Source organism: Ambystoma mexicanum, chromosome 7q, assembly GCF_040938575.1.
Source record: "Ambystoma mexicanum isolate Mex_15411 chromosome 7q, UKY_AmexF1_1, whole genome shotgun sequence".
In the NCBI taxonomy this organism is placed as follows: domain Eukaryota; kingdom Metazoa; phylum Chordata; class Amphibia; order Caudata; family Ambystomatidae; genus Ambystoma; species Ambystoma mexicanum.
In genome coordinates, this window is record NC_090941.1 from 450142262 (window position 1) to 450152122 (window position 9861).

Sequence of the window (9861 nt, forward strand, 5' to 3'; positions counted from 1 at the left end):
TTGCCTGTCCATAACAATAATGTGGAATGACACTGTAAGCCCGCTTTGTCTGTTCTCTGAACTCGTTATTCGGAGCAACGTGACATCATTTATGGTGCTGTAGGCTCAACGTCATGACGACTTTTGTGAAATAACTGTGGAAACAAAGTGACTGCTTCATCGAAGACCCCAAAATGTTTGTTTACACAAAAAAAATGGCATCCTTATCTTCAACATTTGCAATGCCTCCCTAACCAGCTTTGTAATCATTGCATTAATTATGCGATTATTCCGATGGTCTCTGCAAGTTTGTTATTAAATAAATCTAGTTTGTAACTTGTAAAATGGTCACGTGTTCTTTACCATTCCTCTGTTTTATTTGCAAATGTAATTTATTTGCTTGTACGTCGCAGAATGTTTATTTACAGGTTCTGCGTCACGCCACGTCCTTGTGCTTTTTGCAACCCAAATGGAAAGGGAAGAGGGGCTATGTATGCAATAACCGCCTTCCCTTTCGGCCATCTTGAAAGAGGATTTTCTTTTGTGATCCTTACTGCCAAAGTCGCCTTGGATTACAACAAGTACACGTCCTTTTTAGTACCACACGTTACTGCATTCGTAATTTAAACTATTGCTGGCAAAGATTATTGCGCCTATGTATTTAACAGAGAAATAAGGAGTGTGTGGAGTGTATTCAAGTTTTATTTTTTTTTTCAATTATACTGTGAAAGGTTGTTCTTAACCCATTGTTAACTTTGTTTACGGGTGGCTTTATTTTTTGCCACGGCAGGCAATAAGGTAATATGCGACCGGCATTGAGCAAAAAGGCATCAAACGGTAATATGAGTGACTGTATGTGTGGCAACACATTTTTTCCATCTGTTATGTGCAAGATAGCAACACAGTTTCTTATGCTTTTGCATTACACCACTGCTGCTATTTCTTTGGGAGGAAGGCTGCATTTAGCTGATGTCTTTTTCAGATAAGTACAACTTTCCCTACAAACGTATAATGTGTAGTGCATTCGCAGTCGCTGCAGACCAGTACGTGTTGGCATTGTTTAAGGCAAATGTTGAAGGTGGACGTTCCTACATGAATATGAAATCTATTTCCACATTGCCCAACAGGCATACTTCGTTCAGGTAAGTGTGTACTGATTCTGGGACATGGCACGGTGCTATACGACAGTATATTTTCACGTGGCATTCTTCGGAAGCTATATATTGTTTACCAAATGACCCTTCCAAAAGGAACCTTTTGGTTATGTTGCACTACTGAAAATCTGTGCCATGAAGTACAACATTTTTTTCTTAGGTGCACCTCATACGTAAATTGTAGTACTAAAAACCCGTACAATTCACTAAAAAAAAACTTTGTTGAGGGGACGTTATGGTTAAGTTGCCTTAACAAAAACCTGTACACTTCACTACAAAAATACATTTCACCTCCCCTTTATGCTTCAAATTAAAACCGAAAAACCCCTGAAATTCGACAGTTATGGTACACTAAGCCCCCAACCCTGCCACCGCCCCTGTGCACTGCTAACACTAACACCCAGACCATGAAAGATGTCATCTCAAATGTCAATGATGACATCAATGATGACATCACTTGTTTAGCCCCTTTCTTTTCCTTCCCTGCCATACATATATATATATATGCATTCAGTAAAAATAAAACACTAAAATAATGTTATACTTCACAGTGCAACCAAACACCACTGCACATTCACCCATTATAATAAACTAAGCAACCATAACTCGCACCATCTACGTGCATTGCTAAGACTAACACCCAGGACATCAAAGATGACATCACAAATATCATTGATGACATCACTAATGACATCACATGTGTGCCTCACTTATTTTGGTGCATTGAAAATTGTAGGCTAGGAGGTTTTATTCACTGACCAGCACAATATGAAAAGTGAAAAGGTGCTGTATACCAAAACGTTACCCTTGTCTTGTGTTCTTAAAGTACTTTCCTTAGGGTCTGGTGTCAGCTCATGATGCACATGCATGGGGCAATGGCAGGCCTCAAACACACAATTCATTTGCAAGTAAATAGGGACAGTAGGATCAGTGTATGGTGAGAGTACTTATCCTTGACAGGGCCACTATGCAGTGTCTTTGGATGTTTTGAACTATTTTCCCTCTCAGTATCGCAAAGAAGTGACGCCAGAAACATGTGGTACAGGGGTGCATGGGTAACGGGGCAAGTGAGCAGTGAAATCAGAATTAAAAAGGAAAGGAAAATAGACAAACAGCAATCAAAACTGGCGGAGGAACCCCCAAAGCGGTCACCTGCACATTATATGTTTAGGCACTTCATTGATTTTTGGGACTCATGGCATTATTTGACTCAATTAAATAGACAGACACAATTCCTGATTGAAAGGGATGAAAATACCAGCAGTACAGTGAGGAGTGTTGGCTACATGGCTGGAAGAGGCTGCACCTAGAATCACTGACGGAAAAGGTATAGGATGAGGAACTCTAATGACCAGTTTATGGTACAAATAACATTTTTGAGGGGTAGGAGAGCAATGGAAGGGAATCGATTAAGCCCCCACCTGGTGGAAACACAAGGGGCCTCATTACGACCTTGGCGCTAATGGTTTAACAGCGTCGTAAAGAGCGTCGGCGCCATTAAACCATTAGCGCCTGATTACAAGGTCCCTTAGCAGGTTGGAGACTTTAACGCCTGCTTTTTGCAGGCGTTAAAATCCAACCCGCTAAGGGACCTTGGAGCTAATTACGGCAACCGTAATTTACGGTGCCGTAATTAGCGCCTTCCCCATCCCCATTATGCCCTATGGGGCAAAATGGGAATGGGGAAGGGCAAATTGTGAATGGGGAATTACCGCCCCTGCCAACCTTGTGATGGGGGCGGTAATTCCGCCATCCACCAATCCGGAGACCGTCATGGACCGTCGTAATGAGGCCCAAGGTCTTATGGAGACAGAAAAGGCAGAGGAGGATCAGGATAGTGATTCACCCGAAGATATACATGTTTTTTCACTGGTATGAGACCACGTACAGGCACGAGACCAGAGGAGGCACAACAGGGAACACAAGTGTTGGAGATGCCCATTACGGTGCTGACCGCCCCTGGGGCACATGGACTGAGCAGAATTGATTTCACAGGAGCACAGACACTTAGGGAGCCTCCACTACTGTACAACTACTCAACAACGAGGGTAAGCACGATTTACAGAATGGATTCACATATTTTTCAAGCTCCTCTTGGACAAGTGCCATTAGTAATGAGGATGGAGAACAACAACAAGCACTGGTTACCATCCATGTGCCCTGTACACCCAGGGACCTTAGGACATTGGCTAAGGAGTTCCCCAAAATAAGGGAATGGACCCAACGATTTACAGAAGAACTGAAAACAGTAATGCAGTCTTATAGCCTGTTGTGGGCTGACATGAACCTACTCATGAGCATCATGATGCCCTCGGAGGTAAGACTGCGACTAGTAGAGAGGGTGACTTGGCCAGCCTCTGACCCAGGCACAAGGGACACCCTAGTGCAGGCAAGGGAAATGATAGTGAGGACGGTTGCAGAAGTGTGCCCTAGAAAAACTGATTTGGCAAAAATATTGAACTGTAAACAAAATAAGGGTAAATCTGCTGCTGATTGCTTAGATAGACTGAAAAGTAAACTGCCTCTATTTGGATAATATGACATCCAGGTTACTGCAGGAATTGAGATTGTCTCACAGCTCATTTGGAAGTGTTGTAGACCATGAATACATTTCCAAATGTTACACAAGCACTTTGATCACATATATCACAACATGTTTTGGCTGTCATGTATACTACAACCAAAAAATGGTATGGGTGGAAGGTTTTGAATGTATCTGAACCACTGGGAATGCTCTGGGCAACCTTTCACACCACAGTTTTTTAGGCCATCTGCGCCATTGCAAAAGTGGTCCAGCCATATGCAAATCAGTCAGATACTGCCACCAATGGTAGCAACTCAGCCCAAACTGCTAGGCTCGGTCCCCCCGCACAGAAACACAAGCAAACCTAGGCAAGTTTCAGCCTTGGTGGGCCTCCTCAGTGAGGTGCAGCATGGGTTCCCTATGGCGCAGGGAACCAAGCAACCATGTCTGGGCATACCCTCTCTCACATAGGGAGACAAACTACAACCAAAAATGTTATGGGTGGAAGGTTTTGAATGTATCTGAACCACTGGCAATGCTCTGGGAAGCCTTCAACACCACAGTTTTTAGGCCATCTGCGCCATTGCAAAAGTAGTCCATCCATATGCAAATCAGTCAGATACTGCCATCAATGGTAGCAGCCCATCCCAAACTGCTAAGCATAGGGAGACAAACTACAACCAAAAAAGTTTGCTTTCATTGGCACTTTCTCTCCCCACTCCCCCTTTGGCTGACTCACACCCTGACACAGCCCTTTCCATGCTCCACTCTGCTATATCAGACACTCTTGATGTTCTTTCCCTTGTCATGAGGATCCGCCTGAAGCCGAAAGCCTCGTGCAACTCCTGGTACGACTTCGTCTTCGTCACCCTTAAACGCAAGTGCAGGGTGGTTGAGAGGAAATGGCTTGCTTCACGTAAATCCTCTGACAAACTGGCCTGCCGGCTGCTCCAAAGGCAATACCGGCTCTCTGTTCACACTAAGAAGAGAGCTCACATCCAAGCCCGTATCTCTGAGGCATCCAACAGCTCAGCCAAACTCTTTAAAATCTGCAAGGAACTGCCCAATCCTGCCGCAGTCTCTACCTCTCCTGTCCCTTCCCAGGCCGTCTGCACGTCCCTGGCTTCTCACTTCATCTCTAAAATTCAGGACATCTTGTCCTCTCTTTCCCCCTCTACTCCCTGTGCTTCCTCTGGGCCTTCTGTGGCCACCACTCCTCCCTCCTTCTCTGCCTTTTCCCTGTTCTCCCCAGATGAGGTTTCTAGACAAGTCCGATCTATGAAAGTCTCGTCAAAACAGGTTCACCCCTGTTCCTCCAAAACTATCAAGGACCTCATTGACTCCCTGGCTCCTTCCCTTGCTGATTTCTGTAACCACTCCTTCACCACTGGAATCTTCCCCTCCCCCTGAAGCACTCCCTTGTGAATCCTCTTCTTAAGAAACCCTCTGTCGACCCTTCCTGCCCTGCTAACTATTGCCCAATCTCCATCACTCCTTTCCTGGGCAAACTCCTGGAAAAGCTGGCCAGCTCCCATCTTAATCTTCACACTGAATCTGTTGGTTGTTTCCAAGACCATCAGTCTGGCTTCAGGGCTGCCAGAAGCACGGAAACTGCTCTTCTGAACATCCGCAAAGACCTACTCTCTAACCTTGATTCCAACACCCCCTTGTCCTCATCTTACTTGATTGCTCGTCTGCCTTCTAAACGGTGAACCATGCCATCCTGCTCAACCATTTCCATGATAACCTGGGCATCACGGGTTAGGGCCTTGCGTGGTTGACTTATTTTCTCTCCGATCAACTCTCCTATGTCCAACTCGGGTCCTTCCTCTCCTCCATCTCTATCTCTACCTGTGGTGTTCCCCAGGGGTCTAACCTCTCTCCCTGGCTGTTCAACCAATACCTGGCACTTCTTGCCCACCGCATTGCCGCACTCTGCCCCAACTTCCAGTGCTTTGCGGATGATGCTCAGCTCATTTTCAAGCTACCCTCAGCCACTTCTTCTCCCTCTCTTATCTCTGACTGCCTGTCCGCCATCACGGAGTGGTGTGCCACCAATGATCTCTGCCTGAATGCCAGCAAGACTGAGATTCTCCTCATCGGCACACCCAAACCCTCCTTTCCTGTCACTCTCTGACCGGCTTCTCTTGGCCCTGCCCCTACTCCCACCTGTGAGGCTAAAAACCTCAGGGTCATCTTCGACTCCACACTCTCCCTCTCTCCTCACATCTCTGATATCTGTAAAAAGTCACACTACCAGCTGCACCTCCTCAGAGGTATTCCACCTTTCCTATCCTTCCCCCAGAACCTCACTGTCTCCATAGCTCTGGTTCTCTCTAAGCTGGACTATTGCAATAGCCTCTTTCTAGATCTGCCTGCTTCTACCCTCCACCCTCTGCAGCTCATCCATAACTGGACTGCGAGACTTGTCCTTGGCCTCAAGCCCAGGGATCATAATCCTCCAGGAATTAAATCTCTGCACTGGCTCCCATGGCTGCGAGGATTAAGTTCAAAACCCTCTGCATCGTCCAAAAGGCCTTCTGGGGCTAAGGGCCTCAATACCTTCAACTCTCTCTTCCTAAATATCTCTCTTCTCGAGTGCTGCGCTCATCCACCTCCAACTCCCTCAGGGTCGGTTGCTTCTCCAAGCAACGAGTTGGTGGTAGATCACTTTCTTCGGCCATGGCCTCCCTCTGGAACAGCCTCCCTGCCTCTCTGAAACTTGAGGAGAACCATCTCCGGTTCCAGAAGCACCTCAAAACCCTTTGCTTCTGCTTTTTCTCCTCCTCTCCCCTGCTGACTTACTGGCTTATACTAAAACTGCACTGGTTTACCTGACCACCCTCTGATCTCGTGCCCAGGTCCCCCCCCGCCAATTGCACATCTGCACTGCCCTCCTGGAAAACCCCACACTTGGGGATTGTTCTCTGTATCCCTACTGTCCTACCACTAGCACTTGACACCTGATGCCTGCACTTACCCTTCTCCCTTGCACTTGCCACCTGCTAGCCATAATTTACATTGTTATTAATTCTATTATCCCATGTATTGCACTGTCCCCTTCCTCCTTCCATATTCTATTATCCCATGTATTGCACTGTCCCCTTGCCCCTTCCCTCCTGCACTTCCCCTTCACCCCTTCCTATGCACTTGTGCTATCTGAATGACACTTGGCCTAGTAGGATCATTGTCTGTCTTCCCTCTGTTCCGCCTCCCTTGCCTCGTCGCGCTTTGAAACACTTGTGTATAGGTGTGTTATAAATGCCATATCATATATCATGTGTGGAAGGTGTTGACTAAATCTGAACTACTGGCAATGCTCAGGGCAACCTTCCACAAAATCGTTTTTTAGCCTGTCTGCACCATTGCAAAAGGGGTCCAGTCATATGCAAATCAGTCAGGTACTGCCACCAATGGAAGTATCCTGAACTGCTAGGCCAGGTACCCTCTGCACGTAAACAGATGGATGGTTCAGATTAATTCAAAACCTTGCACCCATCACTTTTTTTGGTTTTAGCTGGCATGTATATTCATAACTATTTAACTAGATTTGATCCAATTATTATAAGATTGTTTTAATTGGGTTCAAGTTTGTATTATCCATTTTAGGACAGTCTGTATCCGTCACTTAACTCCCCAATGCCCTCAAAATTACTGTTTGTTCTAAGCAACTTCTTGTTCAAAAGCATGTGATTTCATGAATCTCACTTTTTAAAGATTGTTTAGTTTAAGAGCAAGAATATTCTTTGCTTAATCAGTCAGCTCCTTGAATTTAGAAATAGAGTGGTCAGTAAAGCTGTCCGTATTCCTTAACTTCTGTAATGATTCATTGTATTTAACTATGTTATATGTAGACCACAAAATGTGATTGCTGTGCATTATTCATTAACAAGGCATTAGGCCCAAAGCTGTAGACAATTCGAAGATATGCGATTCTAGAATTTAAAGCAAACAGGAATGATTGCTTAACTTAGATTCAACAATCGAAAATATCTAATTTTTGTTAATAGGAGGGTAGAGCAAAACATATAATCCAATGTTAAATAAATGACTCAATCTTCCAAGTGGGAAGACAAGACATTGCACCATTAGCATTGCCATTCAAATTATACCTACGCCAAAGATGAATTTGCTCTAACCAACGAGAACCTCTCTCCTCCATGCAACATCCCACATAAATCATGGTTTGTAATTCATCAATTTGTCAAGAAACGGGACAATGGCAATTAAAATCACGAGCATAATTATGTCATCTGCTCCTGTAACATTTTACCATGTTGATAGAAGGTCTCCTACAATATTTTGGATCAATTCTGCCTTGACTCGAATGGGATTCCAATAAAAATGTATCTATAATATTTGATGTACATTTTTATGATCCAAAACTTCCCAGCTAAGTTGTAGATTCAGAGTCCAGCTTCCAATCTCGCAAAGGCATTCTCATGCTATTATCAATGCCTGTCATACGTCACCAGAAGGACAGCCTCTAAGACCTTTTACCACATGTATTTCTAACGAGGATAGTAAAACCATCTAGGTGGGTCATATCAATCATCCATGTCTCTTGTAACTACAACATCTGAAAGTTCAGAAGGTCCGGGAAGGTAAAATGTGGATTTGAAAAGCTATATTGCCCCCTTGAATTCCACGAAATAATAGTTTTATTTTATTTGTATCAAACAAATTGGGATTTCATCATGCATTTGTCTTAACACATGAAGAGGGCCAGTAGCGGGGAACAGTCCCTTACTTCCACATAAATAATTGGTCATCATTTGCAAAAATGCACCTTGCAAGAAACTTTAACTTTATTGGCAGTAAGAGGGTCAGTTAGTGCAGAAAGTACCCTCCCACCTTTTGTATACGTTGGTTCACACATCTTCACAGATGTAAGATTTGCACACACTATAAAAGAAAAAAGTCAATGGGCCTCATTACGACCCTGGCGGTAAGGGGTTTACGCCAGCGTTAGCTGCGCCGACCCCTTACCGCCAATTACGAGGTCCCCTAGCGCCATGGTGCTTTTAACACCTGCTTTTAGCAGGTGTTAAAATCCATGGCGCTAAGGGACCATGGAGTTAATTACGCCACCGTAATTTACGGTGGCGTAATTAACGCCTTCCCCACTCCCATTATGCCCTATGGGGCAAAAATGGGAATGGGGAAGGGTAAATGGGGATTGGGGACTTACCGCCCCGCCTAGGTCGGAATGGGGCGGTAAGTCCGCCAACCACCATGGCGTAAACGTAGTTTACGCCATGGTGCTAAAGTCACGGCCCAGGCGGTAACTTACCGCCTGGGTCGTAATGAGGCCCAATGCCTAAAGAAAGAAATGCTTCAGTTTCCTTTAAGACAAGATTATAAATAAATACGCCTTGAGAACAAATGAACTGGAACCGATTCCAGACAGTCGTATTCTATGAATTCAACTTTCTTGAGATCCTGAGATTTGAGCAATCAGAGCATGAAGCAGCGAAAACAAATACAAAAGTGACGTCAGGCTGAATGAATGAGAAGACCCACCCAAGAACAAAATGCAATACATTGGAAGTACCCATGTACATACACCTTATAGACTTCGAGGTGACGGAGATAAAAAATGAGATGCAACTTTCCCTGATTTATTTTTTACAACAGGACATTCAGGAACTTGGAAGCCTGTAAAAATAAAAAAAAATAGGTGGGACTAGCAGAGCCAGCCAAAGAAACCCAAAACAGATTTCTGTCATAAGATTGCTGGCCTGCATTACAGCAGTTTGCCTGTTAAAACACTGAAGAGTGAAGACCGGTTGCACCGGCTGGTTACCGCCATCCTCGTAATGAGGCCCACTGTTTGACTGCAAACCTGGAAATGCGCACAGATAAAAGACCACGAGAGGCTGCCATTTGAACATAAAGTTAAATACATCACCAATATCCTTTGTGTCCTCTTAGCTTACCCAACGTTTCTTTCAGGTTCTTTCCTCTGTTGTAATGTTTGCCTCTCAGTGTTGACACCCATCCAAATCAACAGAATACAGTATTTGTGAAAGGATATAACCCTCGCACACAATGTAACTAGACCTCTTTGTAAATCCCATCACATCTGCAAAATATGCCAATTTGGCACCCAGAGATCTCCTGCAATAACATATTTCGCTTATACGAGTTGATCTAATGAAAAGTAGCAGAGCCTAGAGGACACACACAAATAATGTATTCTTA